The sequence below is a fragment of the Salvelinus alpinus genome, chromosome 21 (genome assembly GCF_045679555.1).
Source record: "Salvelinus alpinus chromosome 21, SLU_Salpinus.1, whole genome shotgun sequence".
In the NCBI taxonomy this organism is placed as follows: domain Eukaryota; kingdom Metazoa; phylum Chordata; class Actinopteri; order Salmoniformes; family Salmonidae; genus Salvelinus; species Salvelinus alpinus.
This window is the reverse complement of record NC_092106.1, coordinates 35446934-35464098: the sequence shown is the minus strand read 5'-3', so window position 1 is coordinate 35464098 and position 17165 is coordinate 35446934.

Sequence of the window (17165 nt, the reverse complement as noted above, 5' to 3'; positions counted from 1 at the left end):
TCAATACCACTATAAAGCTCAATACCACTATAAAGCTCAATGCCACTATAAAGCGCAATACCACTATAAAGCTCAATGCCACTATAAAGCGCAATACCACTATAAAGCTCAATGCCACTATAAAGCTCAATGCCACTATAAAGCTCAATACCACTATAAAGCTCAATGCCACTATAAAGCGCAATACCACTATAAAGCTCAATGCCACTATAAAAGTAAATTGAAATCCATTAGAGTCATGCTTGCCTCAAAGGCCACAATATACTGTAGGATCAGAACACCACCCAGACAATATGCCACAATATACTGTAGGGTCAGAATACCACCCAGACAATATGCTACAATATACTGTAGGGTCAGAACACCACCCAGACAATATGCTACAATATACTGTAGGGTCAGAACACCACCCAGACAATATGCCACAATATACTGTAGGGTCAGAATACCACCCAGACAATATGCTACAATATACTGTAGGGTCAGAACACCACCCAGACAATATGCTACAATATACTGTAGGGTCAGAACACCACCCAGACAATATGCTACAATATACTGTAGGGTCAGAACACCACCCAGACAATATGCTACAATATACTGTAGGGTCAGAACACCACCCAGACAATATGCTACAATATACTGTAGAGTCAGAACACCACCCAGACAATATGCCACAATATACTGTAGGGTCAGAACACCACCCAGACAATATGCTACAATATACTGTAGGGTCAGAACACCACCCAGAAAATATGCTACAATATACTGTAGAGTCAGAACACCACCCAGACAATATGCTACAATATACTGTAGGGTCAGAACACCACCCAGACAATATGCTACAATATACTGTAGGATCAGAACACCACCCAGACAATATGCTACAATATACTGTAGGGTCAGAACACCACCCAGACAATATGCTACAATATACTGTAGGGTCAGAACACCACCCAGACAATATGCTAAAATGTGACCAACCGTCTTATGTAGCAACATTTGAAATGGTGTTTTTTACATTGGATAAAAGTAGAGACTCAGAGCTCCAAAATGGTATATCATAGACTACAGTTGAGTCAACAATGGGAAAGTAATTTTGCTTTGAAGTTGATAAACTTGTAGACTCACTTTTGAGAAAATGGCGTTTGAAAGTTTTGGTACTACAACTGGAGAGCCCTTCTTTGTCTACACCCATTCAGCATCGTTCACACCCTTTTTAAGCTTAATCCCCACCCATCTCTTTAAGGGTTGATCAGAGCTATCTGTGCTAACAACAGCAGTCAAGCACCCAAGTTACTTGCTAGCTACTTCCAGACTTCTAAGTGAGAGAGAACAGCTGCCTGAACATTACTCCCCCTAGCAGAGGTGGTCAGGCTGTTTTCATGTTATCCAGAGCGTTGGTGACTGGAATTGTGCTGCTGGAAACAATTTAATTACGCTTTTTTGCCGACGTTTACTGACACTGGCCAAATTCAATGGGTGTTGAGCGTTCGTTAATTCATCAGTTATTCTGCACTTTGGCAGACTTCATGTCAAAATTAGAAATGTGTAATATCTCAACATTTTGCTAGCTAGCCTATCATACATCATGGTTGGACGCGTCTCCTGTCGGATGCCACGGTTGCCCTTAGTTTGAAAATTAATTCCGGAAACAGGTGTTTTTTCTATCTCCTTAGCTATCATGCTCGAATGCCACTGATTTTCAAAACTCGGTCCTCCAGAAAGTGGAGAGCATAGACATAACGTTACCTAGCGAGCCAGCCAGCTAACGTTAGCTAGCTAACAGTACACTTTAACTTGACATTAAGTTTATGCAGTTTTACTTCGCAATACATTAAAAAAAGTTACATTTGACAGGATTACCTAGACATTTTGACCAGCTCCAATTGATAGAAACGTGCTATATGGCAGACCAATTCAAACTCATCTCTTGGCATGTCCAGCCCACTTACTATCTTAGCCAATCCTGGTTAGCCAGAAGGTTGCTTGCTTTTTCTGTGGCTAAACCGCTGTCCTGTGTAGTGACACATGACATACACCTAGTTTCCTGAAACGGGTCACAAATATGCTGCAGGATCAGAACACGAGCCAGTTACAGTATACATTAGGATCAGAATACCACCCAAACCAACACTATACTGTAGGATGAAAACACCACCCAGACCTACAATATACTGTAGGATCAGAACACCACCCAGACCCACAATATACTGTAGGATCAGAACACCACCCTGACCTACACTATACTATAGGATCAGAACACCACCCAGACCCACAATATACTGTAGGATCAGAACACCACCCAGACCTACAATATACTGTAGGATCAAAACACCACCCAGACCCACAATATACTGTAGGATCAGAACACCACCCAGACCCACAATATACTGTAGGATCAGAACACCACCCTGACCTACACTATACTGTAGGATCAGAACACCACCCAGACCCACAATATACTGTAGGATCAGAACACCACCCTGACCTACACTATACTGTAGGATCAGAACACCACCCAGACCCACAATATACTGTAGGATCAGAACACCACCCTGACCTACACTATACTGTAGGATCAGAACACCACCCAGACCCACAATATACTGTAGGATCAGAACACCACCCAGACCCACAATATACTGTAGGATCAGAACACCACTCAGACCTACAATGTACTGTAGGATCAGAACACCACCCTGACCTACACTATACTGTTGGATCAGAACACCACCCAGACAATATGCTACTGTGAAAGTGAAACTATTAAAAACATAGAGCTAAAAAATGTAATTATCTTACAACATAATAATACAAATATATGCCAATTCCATGAGTCCATTCCATTATTCGTGATGTCACTTTCCTCATGACATATAGTAAATAAATATATAGTGAGCCATAGATCATATCTGAAACTAATAACGAGGAGAAGATGGCCAATATTGACAAGCTTACAGTGTTTTCAATTAGGCATATGGATGCAAGGTGCTTTTACTAGGTTGCATAATAAGTACCTACCTGCAGTACTAGCCTTCCCATTGAGTCTCACTGATCTCATCTCCCCATCACATGCTTTAGCAGCCTGGTCTCATAGAGAAGACGTAACAGAGTAAAAACTCAACAGAAACTTCTAGCAACCCAAAGGTTGCGAGTTCAAATGTCATCAAGGACAACTTTAGCTAATTAGCAACTTGAAAAAAATCGTAATATAGTGTACGTTTATCAAACTCATAACATATTGTATATTTTGCAAATTCGTAACATATTGTATGCCTTGCAAATTCGGAACCTATAATGCGAATTGTATTTTGTAACATATCATACAATTTAAAAAAATGTATATATATTTCACCTTTATTTAACCAGGTAGGCAAGTTGAGAACAAGTTCTCATTTACAACCGCGACCTGGCCAATATAAAGCAAAGCCTTGTTGCAGCATGAGTGAAGGATGCCTTGTTGCGAAATAGGAAGCCAATTCTAGATTTAACTTTGGATTGGAGATGTTTACATGTAACAACACAGGAGTAAATGGAGTAAAACAAACATACAGTCAATAATACAGTACAAAAATAAGTATATATACAATGTGAGCAAATGAGGTGAGATAAGGGAGGTAAAGGCAATAAATAGGCCATGGTGGCGAAGTAAATACAATATAGCATTTTAAACTCTGGAATGGTAGAATTGACAGTAGATGAGTGTGCAAAGAAGAAATACTGGAGTGCAAATGAGCAAAATAAATAAATACAGTAGGGGAAGAGGTAGTTGTTTGGGCTATTTATAGATGGGCTGGTGCAGTGATCTGTGAGCTGCTCTGACAGCTGGTGTTTAAAGCTAGTGAGGTAGATAAGTGTTTGCAGTTTCAGAGATTTTTGTAGTTCGTTCCAGTCATTGGCAGCAGAGAACTGGAAGGAGAGGCGGCCAAAGGGGGAATTGGCTTTGGGGGTGATCTGTGAGATATACCTGCTGGAATGCGTGCTACGTGTGGGTGCTGCTATGGTGACCAGCGAGCAGAGATAAGGCGGGACTTCACCTAGCAGGGTCTTGTAGATGACCTGGAGCCAGTGGGTATGGCGATGAGTATGAAGCGAGGGCCAGCCAACGAGAGCGTACAGGTCGCAGTGGTGGGTAGTATATGGGGCTTTGGTGACAAAACGGATGGCACTGTGATAGACTGCATCCAATTTGTTGAGTAGGGTGTTGGAGGCTATTTTGTAAATGACATCGCCGAAGTCGAGGATCGGTTAGATGGTCAGTTTTACGATGGTATGTTTGGCAGCATGAGTGAAGGATGCCTTGTTGCGAAATAGGAAGCCAATTCTAGATTTAACTTTGGATTGGAGATGTTTAGAGTCCGGAAGGAGAGTTTACAGTCTAACCAGACACCTAGGTATTTGTAGTTATCAGAACCGTCAGAACCGTCCAGAGTAGTGATGCTGGACTATAAAATAGGTGATGGACTTCCACAAACGAATACATACCATACAAAACTTAACATATCATACTAAATGGAGTGTCTCAGATTTACTTACAGAATAATACGAAATGCTCTGAGACCACGTTGGGTTTAGCTGCTGACTTAGCCAAACAAAGTGTCCATAAAGATGAAAGATGCCAGTGTCTCCACAGTGTGACTCTGGATAGTGGTTTAGCCTAATTGGAGAGGGAAATGGATTTGTTCCAGTTTATAACACCTAAACCTAGCTTCTCCCTGATCGCATGGTGGCTATAACCTCACCGTTGGGACTCCTGTGACGACCACTTTCTCTGTCTGCGGTTATTTAAATACCATTCACTGAATTGATAGGGACTCATGTCAACTTAACACACTCCCTCCTGGGCTTGGCAGAATCGGAATGGAAGTTGTGTTTTCATAAGCTAATGATCAGTCCTGCCCACCTCAGCTGGAGGAGTCTCAGGAGGCCTCTATAACTCCTAACAGAAACCAATCACAGAGAGAAGTGGATTCTACAGCTATCTCCAACAGACTGATTCAGGTAAATGTACAGGTAATAATCCTATGGTAAGATGTGCATGATTAATAGTGTGATCATAAACATGTAAATAACTAAGCAACACTACATCAATCCAAAGCACAGTGCGAGTCTACTGCCTATTCTGAATGCACTGCTCAGTGGTTTTAATGTAATTATTCTTAGTCAATATTATTTTCTTAATCTCAAAACAAATATTATTGTGTTTTAACTATATTTTCTTACAACAATATGAATGAACATTTTAAAGTCAGGTAGGTATGGTTTGAAATGTAATCTGTTGAGAAGTGTTATAGACTCCAGTATATTTCTCCCCCTCTTCCTCCTCTTCCTCCCTGTTAGTCTGTGCTCTAAGCCGGCCACTCCCCCTCCATTCCCCCAGGTGTTCCCTAATAAGCACCTTTCTAAACGATAACTAATTTAGAATGGGGGAGGGCATCCCCTATGCCACCATCCATCATTCTAATGAGCAGAGGGAAGCAGGGAGGCGCGTGTCCGCACCTCTCAATGAGATGCAGGTGATTACGGACATTAGGCAGATAGAAACACGTACAGGCTGGCTTGGCCGGGTTACACTGCATACCACAACTTCCATAAGGACATGAATATGCAGCAGGCTATAGAGGTGAGGCACGACTAGACAGAGCAGTCGTACATCCTGCTTGGGCATTATGAATTTGTACAGGGGTTTTCAAACCTGTCCTCTAGGGCTCCCAGACGTTTCATGTATTTGAACTATTCCACAGCTATTTAACTTGTTATCAATCAGGAGATGTTTGCTAACCACGGAGTTAGTACACTGTCTGTCTGTCTGTCTGTCTGTCTGTCTGTCTGTCTGTCTGTCTGTCTGTCTGTCTGTCTGTCTGTCTGTCTGTCTGTCTGTCTGTCTGTCTGTCTGTCTGTCTGTCTGTCTGTCTGTCTGTCTGTCTGTCTGTCTGTCTGTCTGTCTGTCTGTCTGTCTGTCTGTCTGTCTGTCTGTCTGTCTGTCTGTCTGTCTGTCTGTCTGTCTGTCGGTGGAGAGGGATCAGTACTGATCTTCAGGACCCAGTTTTTCAAAAGGTATAGAAATATAATTAATAAAACCATTCAAGACAATTATGTGTCTATTCGGTTCCATCTATTTTTATACATGTAATCCTATCCAATAGTTGAAGTCCAGATAGATAACTTTCTGTAACTTTGACTCTCCTTAGGACACTGAAAGATACACACACACACGCCATCAAATGATAAATAATGATCTTCCTCTTGTGGTACTTTTTCATATTTAGCTACCTTTTAAACTTTTAAAAGTTAAACTTTTTGTTTTCACATTTCCCCAAGTTTTTTAACCAGGAGATTTTTGAGACTAGTCGCTCCCCAACTACTTCCACTAATGGGAAAGTAATTTCCTTTGTGTAAAATCAGGACATATTTATCTTTTTGATTTCCAAACTGCTTCATTAACCTTGTTCCCAACCTGCTAGGTAATTAGCTGAACAGCTGTACACTGTCTGACAACTCTTCCTCCAGTTTTTCCTCCGCCCTCCAGTCTCCCCTCCACCCTCCAGTCTCCCCTCCAACCTCCGGTCTCCCCTCCACCCTCCAGTCTCCCCTCCACCCTCCATATTCCAGTCTCCCCTTGCTCACTGTTTAGACAGCTTTTAGCAGTATTCATACAGAACCATTCAACATGCAGCTGGAGGGCACGACCCAGTCTCAATGGCTGCTTCGCAATCTAATCAATCAGAGCTCATAGAAAATGTGTTTGCCTTCACACACCCATCTCCTCATCAATGTTTTTATGGATTTACACACTGAAGAATATTTCAACATAACTTCTGAAAGTGAAGTTTGAGTGATTGTAAAGGAAAGCCGTCAGTTTCCTTCATGTAATGGAGAGTGTGATTCTGGAAGAGGGCCAGATCCCATATTTTTAATAACTGAAGTAATCTCAGTAATTTGTACATCCATTTGTCACTTAGCCAGTCATTCTAACCATCCTTATTTAGTGCCCACGGGGTCCGCACAATTAACCCAGAGCTATATAGCTTCCCTGGCCCGTCCTCAGCCCAGAGAATCTTCTCTCTCTCTCTCTCAGCTCTTTCCCTGCTATCCCACTGCTGTCTCCCTGCATCTGTAGGCTGACGTCACCCTTAGTCCTACTTTTAAAGGCTAAGTGAGCCGTGGATACACTCTCCATCAATATTCTTATGATATTCATTCTTTATGTAATAAACTGCCTCTCTTTTCCAATTCCGACGTCATATGAAGTGATTAGTGATATCAACTGCACCAACAGTCTGCTGCCAAAGATCTGTATGTACCAACGTAAACTCCCATGGATTGACAACCGCTATATCATCTGTATTTGTTTAAGAATAGGGATGAATCAGCAAGTAGAGACTGTTCCTCCCTGAATCATAAAATACATGTAATGTCAGTACATCATTTCACTTCAATCATTGTACATACAGGAGGTAGGTAGCTATCGTCATAGTGCCAGAATTGAAGTAACCCTTGAACCCGTACAACTCATCTGGGCTAGGAATGTCCAAAGCAAACATACAATCAAGCCACTGAAAATGCTCTGTTTTTGTAACAACATCGTCAAACGTGCCTAGCGAGACCTTGACACAACCAATCAGGGTACCACAATGATGACAGACAAAGGCCTGGTAGGCCTTGATGTTGAGTGCTGAGTGTGGCTACATAATAGGGCTCAGTTAGTGTTTCCTCAGTCAGACGACCTGGGAGAGGCGGTGGGGATGTGAATGTCAGGGTGTTCTCCAGGCACGGACAGATGTGGGGTGCGGACAGGGGTGTTTAATTTAATTCAATTCAATTTAAGGGCTTTATTGACATGGGAAACATATGTTTACATTGCCAAAGCAAGATAGATAGATAATAAACAAAAGTGACATAAACAATAACAAATGAACAGTAAACATTATACTCACAAAAGTTTCAAAGGAATGGAGACATTTCAGATGTTATATTATGTCTATGTACAGTGTTGTAACGATGAGTAAATCTCTGTCTGATAGGTTGCTGACTGACAGGAAAATCAACACAGCTAACCACGGAATATGCACGCTTTGTTTGGCCTTGGAGCTGTTTTCTCTATATGTAAAATGGCTGCCATTTCTCATAGTTTCCCTCACTGCTTTTTCTTCACATCCTTGTTTCAATAGTTGGGACATAATTCATAATTCTGACCTACTTCAGAGTAGCAATGCTATTCTCTCTCTCATTTATCCTTTCATGTGATGTCTGTCTGTATGGTAACCTAAGGTAATGCGGAACATGTGAATAATTGCTTAGGGCAGTACAATGCCTTATCATCAATGACTAAAGGATGTGCACTAACAGACTTCAGTGTATTTCAGACAATGTCCAGAGCTTGTTATATCGATTATTATTTTTCTCCCCCTCAAAAAAGACTAATGAGGCTCAGGATTTCCACTAGAAAGGTTAATACAATATTGAAATGTCAGGAGATTAATGATGCTCATGCTCCTGCAGAAGAGGGTGACAAATGTCTTGCCCTTTTCATTCTGCGCCTCCACCTATTTGTGATCTCTCTGTCTCTCCCTCCCTCTCTCCCTCACTTTCTCTTTTTGTTTTTATTTCTGTCCTTCTTTCAATTCAATTCAATTCAATTCAAGGGCTGTATTGGCATGGGAAACAAATATTAACATTGCCAAAGCAAGTGAAATAGATAATAAACAAAAGTGAAATAAATAATGCAAATGAAAAGTAAACATTACATTCAAAAAAGTTCCAATAGAATAAAGACATTTCAAATGTCATATTATATATATACAGTATATATATACATATTATATCGTTACAGCACTGTATATACAGTGGGGCAAAAAAGTATTTAGTCAGCCACCAATTGTGCAAGTTCTCCCACTTAAAAAGATGAGAGAGGCCTGTAATTTTCATCATAGGTACACTTCAACTATGACAGACAAAATGAGGGGAAAAAATGGCCATAGTGGAGTTTGGAGTGTGACTGTTTGAGGTTGTGGACAGGTGTCTTTTATACTGATAACAAGTTCAAACAGGTGCCATTAATACAGGTAACGAGTGGAGGACAGAGGAGCCTCTTAAAGAAGAAGTTACAGGTCTGTGAGAGCCAGAAATCTTGCTTGTTTGTAGGTGACCAAATACTTATTTTCCACCATAATTTGCAAATAAATTCATAAAAAATCCTACAATGTGATTTTCTTGATTTTTTCCCCTCATTTTGTCTGTCATAGTTGAAGTGTACCTATGATGAAAATTACAGGCCTCTCTCATCTTTTTAAGTGGGAGAACTTGCACAATTGGTGGCTGACTAAATACTTTTTTGCCCACTGTATATACAGTGCTGTAACGACGTGCAAATAGTTAAAGTACAAAAGGGAAAATAAATTAACATAAATATGGATTGTATTTACAATGGTGTTTGCCCTTTTCTTGTGGCAACAGGTATTTCACCCAGTAGATATGGGAGTTTATCAAAATTGGGTTTGTTTTTAAATTCTTTGTGGATCTGTGTAATCTGAGGGAAATATGTGTCTCTAATATGGTCATACATTTTGTAGGAGGTTAGGAAGTGCAGCTCAGTTTCCACCTCATTATGTGGGCAGTGTGCATGTAGCCTCTGTTCTCTTGAGTGCCAGGCCTTTCTCAATAGCAAGGCTATGCTCACGGAGTCTGTACATAGTCAAAGAGTGTGCAAAGCTGTCATCAAGGCAAAGGGTGGCTACTTTGAAGAATCTAAAAAATTTAATATATTTTGATTTGTTTAACACTGTTTTGGTTACAACATGATTCCATATGTGTTATTTCATAGTGTTGATGTCTTCACTACTATTCTACAATGTAGAAAATAGTAAAAATAAAGAAAAACCCTTGAATGAGTAGGTGTGTCCAAACTCTTGACTGGTAGTGCATTCGGAAAGTAGTCAGACCCCTTGACTTTTTCCACATTTTGTTACGTTACAGCCTTATTCTAAAATAGATTTTTTTTTTTTATCCTCAGCAATCTACACACAATACCCCATAATGACAAAGTGAAAACAGGTTTTTATACATTTTTGCAAATTTATAAAAATGTGGAAAGGGAAATACTGTACTGTATTCAGACCCTTTGCTGTGAGACTCGAAATTGAGCTCAGGTGCATCCTGTTTCCATTGATCATCCTTGAAATGTTTCTACAAATTTATTGGATTCCACCTGTGGTATATTCAATTGATTGGACATGATCTGGAAAGGCGCACACCTGTCTATATAAGGTCTCACAGTTGACAGTGCATGTCAGAGAAAAAAACAAGCCATGAGGTCGAAGGAATTGTCCATAGAGCTCCGAGACATGATTGTGTTGAGGCACAGATCTGGGGAAGGGTACCAAAACATTTCTGCAGCATTGAAGGTCGCCAAGAACACAGTGGACTCTATCAGTCTTAAATTGAATAAGTTTGGAAGCACCAAGACTCTTCCTAGAGCTTGCCTCCCGGCCAAACTGAGCAATCGGGGGAGGTTTCCAAGAACCCGATGGTCACTCTGACACTCTGAAACAAGATTCTCTGGTCTGATGAAACCAAGATTGAACTCTTGAATGCCAAGCATCACGTCTGGAGGAAACCTGGCACCATCCCTAAGGTGAAGCATGGTGGTGGCAGAATCATGCTGTGGTGATGTTTTTCAGCGGCAGGGACTGGGAGACTAGTCAGGGTCGCGGCAATGATGACCGGAGAAAAGTACAGAGAGATCTTTGATGAAAACCTTCTCCAGAGCTCTCAGGACCTCAGACTGGGGCGAAGGTTCACCTTCCAACAGGACAACAACCCTAACCACAGAGCCAAGACAACACAGGAGTGGCTTCGGGACAAGTCTCTGAATGTCCTTGAGTGGCCCAGCCACAGCCTGGACTTAAACCTGATCGAACATTCTGGAGAGAACTGAAAATTGCTGTGCAGCAACACTCCCCATCCAACCTGACAAAGCTTGAGAGGCTCTTCAGAGAAGAATGGGAGAAACTCCACAAATAGGTGTGCCAAGCTTGTAGCGTCATACCCAAGAACAATCGAGGCTGTAATCGCTGCCAAAGTTGCTTCAACAAAGTACAGAGTAAAGGGTCTGAATACTTATGTAAATGTGTTATTTCAGTTTTATGTTTTTTATAAATTAGGAAACATTTCTAAAAACCTGTTTTTCCTTTGTCATTATGGGGTATTGTGTGTAGATTGATGATTGCATTTTTAAAACATTGAATCCATTTTAGAATAAGGCTGTAACCTAACAAAATGTAGAAAAAGTCAAGAGGTCTGAATACTTTCCTGAAGGCACTGTATATAATTTATTTATCCCTCTTTCTCTCTGTCTCTTTGTCTCTGTCTCTCACTATCTCTTTCTTTTTCTCTGTCGCTGTCATTCTCTTCTTCTCCTTTATAATAACTATCCTGTACCAACAAAGTCCTAGATTCAATCCAAGGCACATTATAAAGCAGTCGACTAGACAGCCAGCATTTCCCGGCAATGTACTTGAACGTAATCTCTAAAAACGTCTAAAAATGCCTGTATAATGCACAATGTCTGCTGTCCAGTGCTCTATAACTGTGCAGTCAACTTTTCTACCTGTTTTTGATTATGGTGATACTATTATCTAAGTACAGCTGCCTCTATTCTTAAACCCCTGGAGGCTGTTTTTCATAGCACTCTTCGTTTTATGACAGGAGATAGTTTTATTACTCATCCCTGTATTCTTTACCAAAAGGTTGGCTGTACCTCTTTGAAGTCACCTACTGGGTTGATCACATCATTATGCTCTTCTTGTTTACAAAGCACTGCTCCACAAGGTTCTGACTTACTTAACACCACTGTTAAGATTTAAAATGACAAGTTATGGAACCTGTTCAGAACTTGTCTTTAGTTTTTGGATATATAGTTTTCTTGCTCCACATGTTTGGAATGATCTCCAAAAGACATTTCCAATAAATGCGTTCGTGTCCCTAGCAGTGGCCATTTTAGCATGTAAATCTTGGTGGGGCAAAAAAAGAAAAGTGGGATGCGTGCCAGCAAAGCCACAACACAACACTAAACAATACATTAATTGCACAATAAGGGTGACAAACGGTGCCCACAAACTGTTAGGGCCTACATAAAGCTGTCCCAACAGCAGAGTCCCAACAGCAGTCCCAACACCTTACCACTGCTACGACTGGCTATCAGCGGAGCCTTGTCTGTCAGTAAAACAGTTCATTCAGCCTCATTTACTGCCTTGTAAAAAAAACATAGCTGATATGGCTGACTTATTTAAACAAATATGGTTTCTACTAACAATTTAGATGTACAAACTATGGCATCAGGGGACGACAAGCGGATAAGACGCCATCCGTAATTTTGAATAAGACATTAATGAGCTAGCTAGAATGGACGTAGTCAATATCAATATTTGTTCAGCACTTTCTAAATGTACAGTGATAGAATTCAGAACATGGGCCGTTCTTACAGTGTTCTCCCTGTACATCAATTCAGAACCGTAGGATAAATAAAGGGGGCATTTAACTTTTTAATGCTGGGATCCCGTTAACGGGATCGATATGACAACAGCCAGTGAAAGTGCAGGGCGCCGAATTCAAAACAACAGAAATCTCATAATTAAAATTCCTCAGACATACAAGTATTTTACACCATTTTAAAGATAAACTTGTTGTTAATCCCACCACAGTGTCCGATTTCAAAAAGGCTTTACCACGAAAGCACAACATATCATTATGTACCTATTCACAGAAAAACACAGCCCTTTCTCCAGCCAAAGAGAGGAGTCACAAAAAGCATAAATAGAGATAAAATAAATCACTAACCTTTGATGATCTTCATCAGATGACACTCATAGGACTTCATTTTACACAATACATGTATGTTTTGTTCGGTAAAGTTCATATTTATATCCAAAAATATCAGTTTACATTGGCGCGTTATGTTCAGTAATGTTTTGCCTCCAAAACATCCAGTGATTTTGCAGGGGGCCACATCAATTTACAGAAATACTCAAAATAAACATTGCTAAAAGATACAATTGTTATGCATGGAATTATAGATAAACTTCTCCTTAATGCAACCCCTTTGTCAGATTTCCAAAAATCTTTACGGAAAAAGCACACCATGCTATAATCTGAGTTCAGCGCTCAGAGCCCAAAACAACCATAAAGATATCCGCCATGTTGTGGAGTAAACAGATGTCAGAAATAGCATAATAAATATTCACTTACCTTTGATGATCTTCATCAGAATGCACTCACAGGAATCCCAGTTCCACAATAAATGTTTGATTTGTTCCATAAAGTCTATAATTTATGTCCAAATACCTCCTTTTGGTTTGCGCGTTCAGTACACAATCTAAACTCACGACGCGCGGGCAGGTCCAAGTAAAAGTTCAGACGAAAAGTCATATTACAGTTCATAGAAACATGTCAAACTAAGTATAGAATCAATCTTTAGAATGTTTTTAATGTTAATGTTATGTTTTTAACATAAATCTTCAATAATGTTCCAACCGGAGAATTCCTTTGTCTGTAGAAATGCAATGGAACAGAGCTCGCTCTCACGTGAACGCGCGAGACTGAGCTCGTTGCACTCTGCCAGACCACTGACTCAAAGAGCCCTCATTCCCCCCTCCTTCACAGTAGAAGCATCAAACAAGGTTCTAAAGACTGTTGACATCTAATGGAAGCCTTAGGAAGTGCAACATGACCAATATCCCACTGTATCTTCAATAGGGAATGAGTTGAAAAACGACAAACCTCAGATGTCCCACTTCCTGGTTGGATTTTTTCTCAGGTTTTTGCCTGTCATATGAGTTCTGTTATACTCACAGACATCATTCAAGCATGTTTTAGAAACTTCAGAGTGTTTTCTATCCAAATATACTAATAATATGCATATCTTAGCTTCTGGGACTGAGTAGCACCTCTGGGCACCTTATTCATTCAAGCTACTCAATACTGCCCCCAGCCATAAGGAAATAAGCAGACAATGAAAGCTCTTACAATATTCGATGATTACATTTCTCAAAAACAGGTTCTAGGCTACATGTGCAACACCAAGTCAGAACACTAGGTGAAATCAAGAGGTGAAAATAGATACAATTATTAGGGTGAGGCACATGGGCTACTAACAGCTTACTACACAACATACACTTAGTATTACTTTCTTAGCTACAGTATACATATCTCCCTGGCAGATTACATCATTTATGCAGCAGCATACAACACATTTTTGGACTCACCTTGTTGTGCTGTGTTGACTTAAACAGAAAGGTGGCATGGTGGTCCTTCGTGGGTAAAATTTGTTATCAAAGTCTGTCATTCTCTGGATTTATGGTGCTTTCAAGACAACTGGGAACTCAACAACAACAAAAAAGTGTAATCATGATGACGTCAGTGATCTTCAGGTCGTAGTTCTCGAAAGAGGCCCGATTTCCCGATTTACAATTCTGAGTTGGATGACCGTTCAAAACGTATTGTCCCAGTCGTAGCTCATTTTCCCAGAGTTCCCAGTTGTCTTGAACTCACTGAAGTCAGATTTTGCAGTTCTGAGTTAACAGTTGTTTTGAGCGCGGCACAAATCATGCTTCATTGACAGCATGGCCAATGTTGAATGTTTATAATTTTAAACTAGGAAAAGAGACCCTTAATCTTAGACTTGGGACTACACAGCCACTCCACTGAATAGCAGGCTAATGATTGCTTTGCAATGCTGCCAGTCAGCCACTGATTCCTTCCACACCACTCACTGTTGAATTTGCGATTAACAACTTGTTGTGTAATGTTTATGTCCAATGGTTGATGAGCACCGATACGTTTCATCTATAATTTCTCTTCAATATTTATCTTCATATGACAAGGATTAAAACGGATTTGCCAGTAGATTGTCAGCTTGATTCATGATGATGACTGTCCAATCAAAGCTACTGTAGATATAACGTGATTTGATGTTCATTTATCTGCGGCCAATGACCTCGAGCCTTCTTGGATGTGCACTTCAAATGTAACTCTATGGCAGCACCCAAGGTGCTTGAATTTTGAACCTCTACCCTTAGACTTGGCGGTGATGTAGTGTTCCCATGAGTGACAGAACACTTAGCCAATCATGGCACAACGCTCCGTATTGTCTGCTGGCTTGCCCCACCACCACAGAAAGCACGGAGCTAGGCTGAAACGCCTGCATTTTGGAGCTCCCTTACTCAAGAAAACAAAAAATATGTATGTTTGTATGCAGCTTTATTAACTCAATGATATATACATGTTTTTACATTGTTTGCAAACTGATATGTGACACATATTAAGGCCAAAATATCATGCAAAACAGGTAAGCCCCCCTCCAAAAAATAATATTTAATTGTTCTTATTGTTTGCAAAAAAATTGGGTTTGTCTGTACAATATGTGTTGTGCTGTATTTTACTTGGTTCATATTGTATTTGATGTTTGATGAATTTTATTAAATTGTATATGCAGGGCTCCCTCGTAAAAGAGACACTGGTCTCAATGGTGAGTCCCTGATTAATTAAAGGTAAATAGCAATGCGCCTTGGATTGAATCCTGGCCTTTTGCCAAAATGTGCTTAAAGACCATGGCACTGAGACAATAGTGAAGATGGGTTTGCATGCCGCTTGTGTTAATGTCAGTAAATTAATAGCATTGATCTATCTTCATTAGTGGGCTTTGAGATTGGAACCACAAGGACTCTGTTGGTGGAGAGACGTGATATGTCTTCCGGCTCCACCAGTATGAATGTTGTGATTCTCCTCTGTCTCAGGTCAGGGGTCAAGGCCATAGAGAGCCTCAACCTCATGTCTCAGGTCAGGGGTCAAGGCCATAGAGAGCCTCAACCTCATGTCTCAGGTCAGGGGTCAAGGCCATAGAGAGCCTCAACCTCATGTCTTAGGTCAGGGGTCAAGGCCATAGAGAGCCTCAACATCCTGTCTCAGGTCAGGGGTCAAGGCCATAGAGAGCCTCAACCTCATGTCTCAGGTCAGAGGTCAAGGCCATAGAGAGCCTCAACCTCATGTCTCAGGTCAGGGGTCAAGGCCATAGAGAGCCTCAACCTCATGTCTCAGGTCAGGGGTCAAGGCCATAGAGAGCCTCAACCTCATGTCTTAGGTCAGGGGTCAAGGCCATAGAGAGCCTCAACCTCATGTCTCAGGTCAGGGGTCAAGGCCATAGAGAGCCTCAACCTCATGTCTTAGGTCAGGGGTCAAGGCCATAGAGAGCCTCAACATCCTGTCTCAGGTCAGGGGTCAAGGCCATAGAGAGCCTCAACCTCATGTCTCAGGTCAGGGGTCAAGGCCATAGAGAGCCTCAACCTCATGTCTCAGGTCAGGGGTCAAGGCCATAGAGAGCCTCAACCTCATGTCTCAGGTCAGGGGTCAAGGCCATAGAGAGCCTCAACCTCATGTCTCAGGTCAGGGGTCAAGGCCATAGAGAGCCTCAACCTCATGTCTCAGGTCAGGGGTCAAGGCCATAGAGAGCCTCAACCTCATGTCTCAGGTCAGGGGTCATGGCCATAGAGAGCCTCAACGTCCTGTCTCAGGTCAGGGGTCAAGGCCATAGAGAGCCTCAACCTCATGTCTCAGGTCAGGGGTCATGGCCATAGAGAGCCTCAACCTCATGTCTCAGGTCAGGGGTCATGGCCATAGAGAGCCTCAACCTCATGTCTCAGGTCAGGGGGCATGGCCATAGAGAGCTTCAACCTCATGTCTCAGGTCAGGGGTCAAGGCCATAGAGAGCCTCAACCTCCTGTCTCAGGTCTCAGGTTTTCTTGTATCATGCAGTCTACAGTGTAGTAATGGTCCAGTTCCTATCTGTAAGAGAGGACTCCTCCCAGTTCCTATCTGTAAGAGAGGACTCCTCCCAGGTCCTATCTGTAAGAGAGGACTCCTCCCAGTTCCTATCTGTAAGAGAGGACTCCTCCCAGTTCCTATCTGTAAGAGAGGACTCCTCCCAGGTCCTATCTGTAATAGAGGACTCCTCCCAGTTCCTATCTGTAAGAGAGGACTCCTCCCAGTTCCTATCTGTAATAGAGGACTCCTCCCAGGTCCTATCTGTAAGAGAGGACTCCTCCCAGTGCCTATCTGTAAGAGAGGACTCCTCCCAGTTCATATCTGTAAGAGAGGACTCCTCCCAGTTC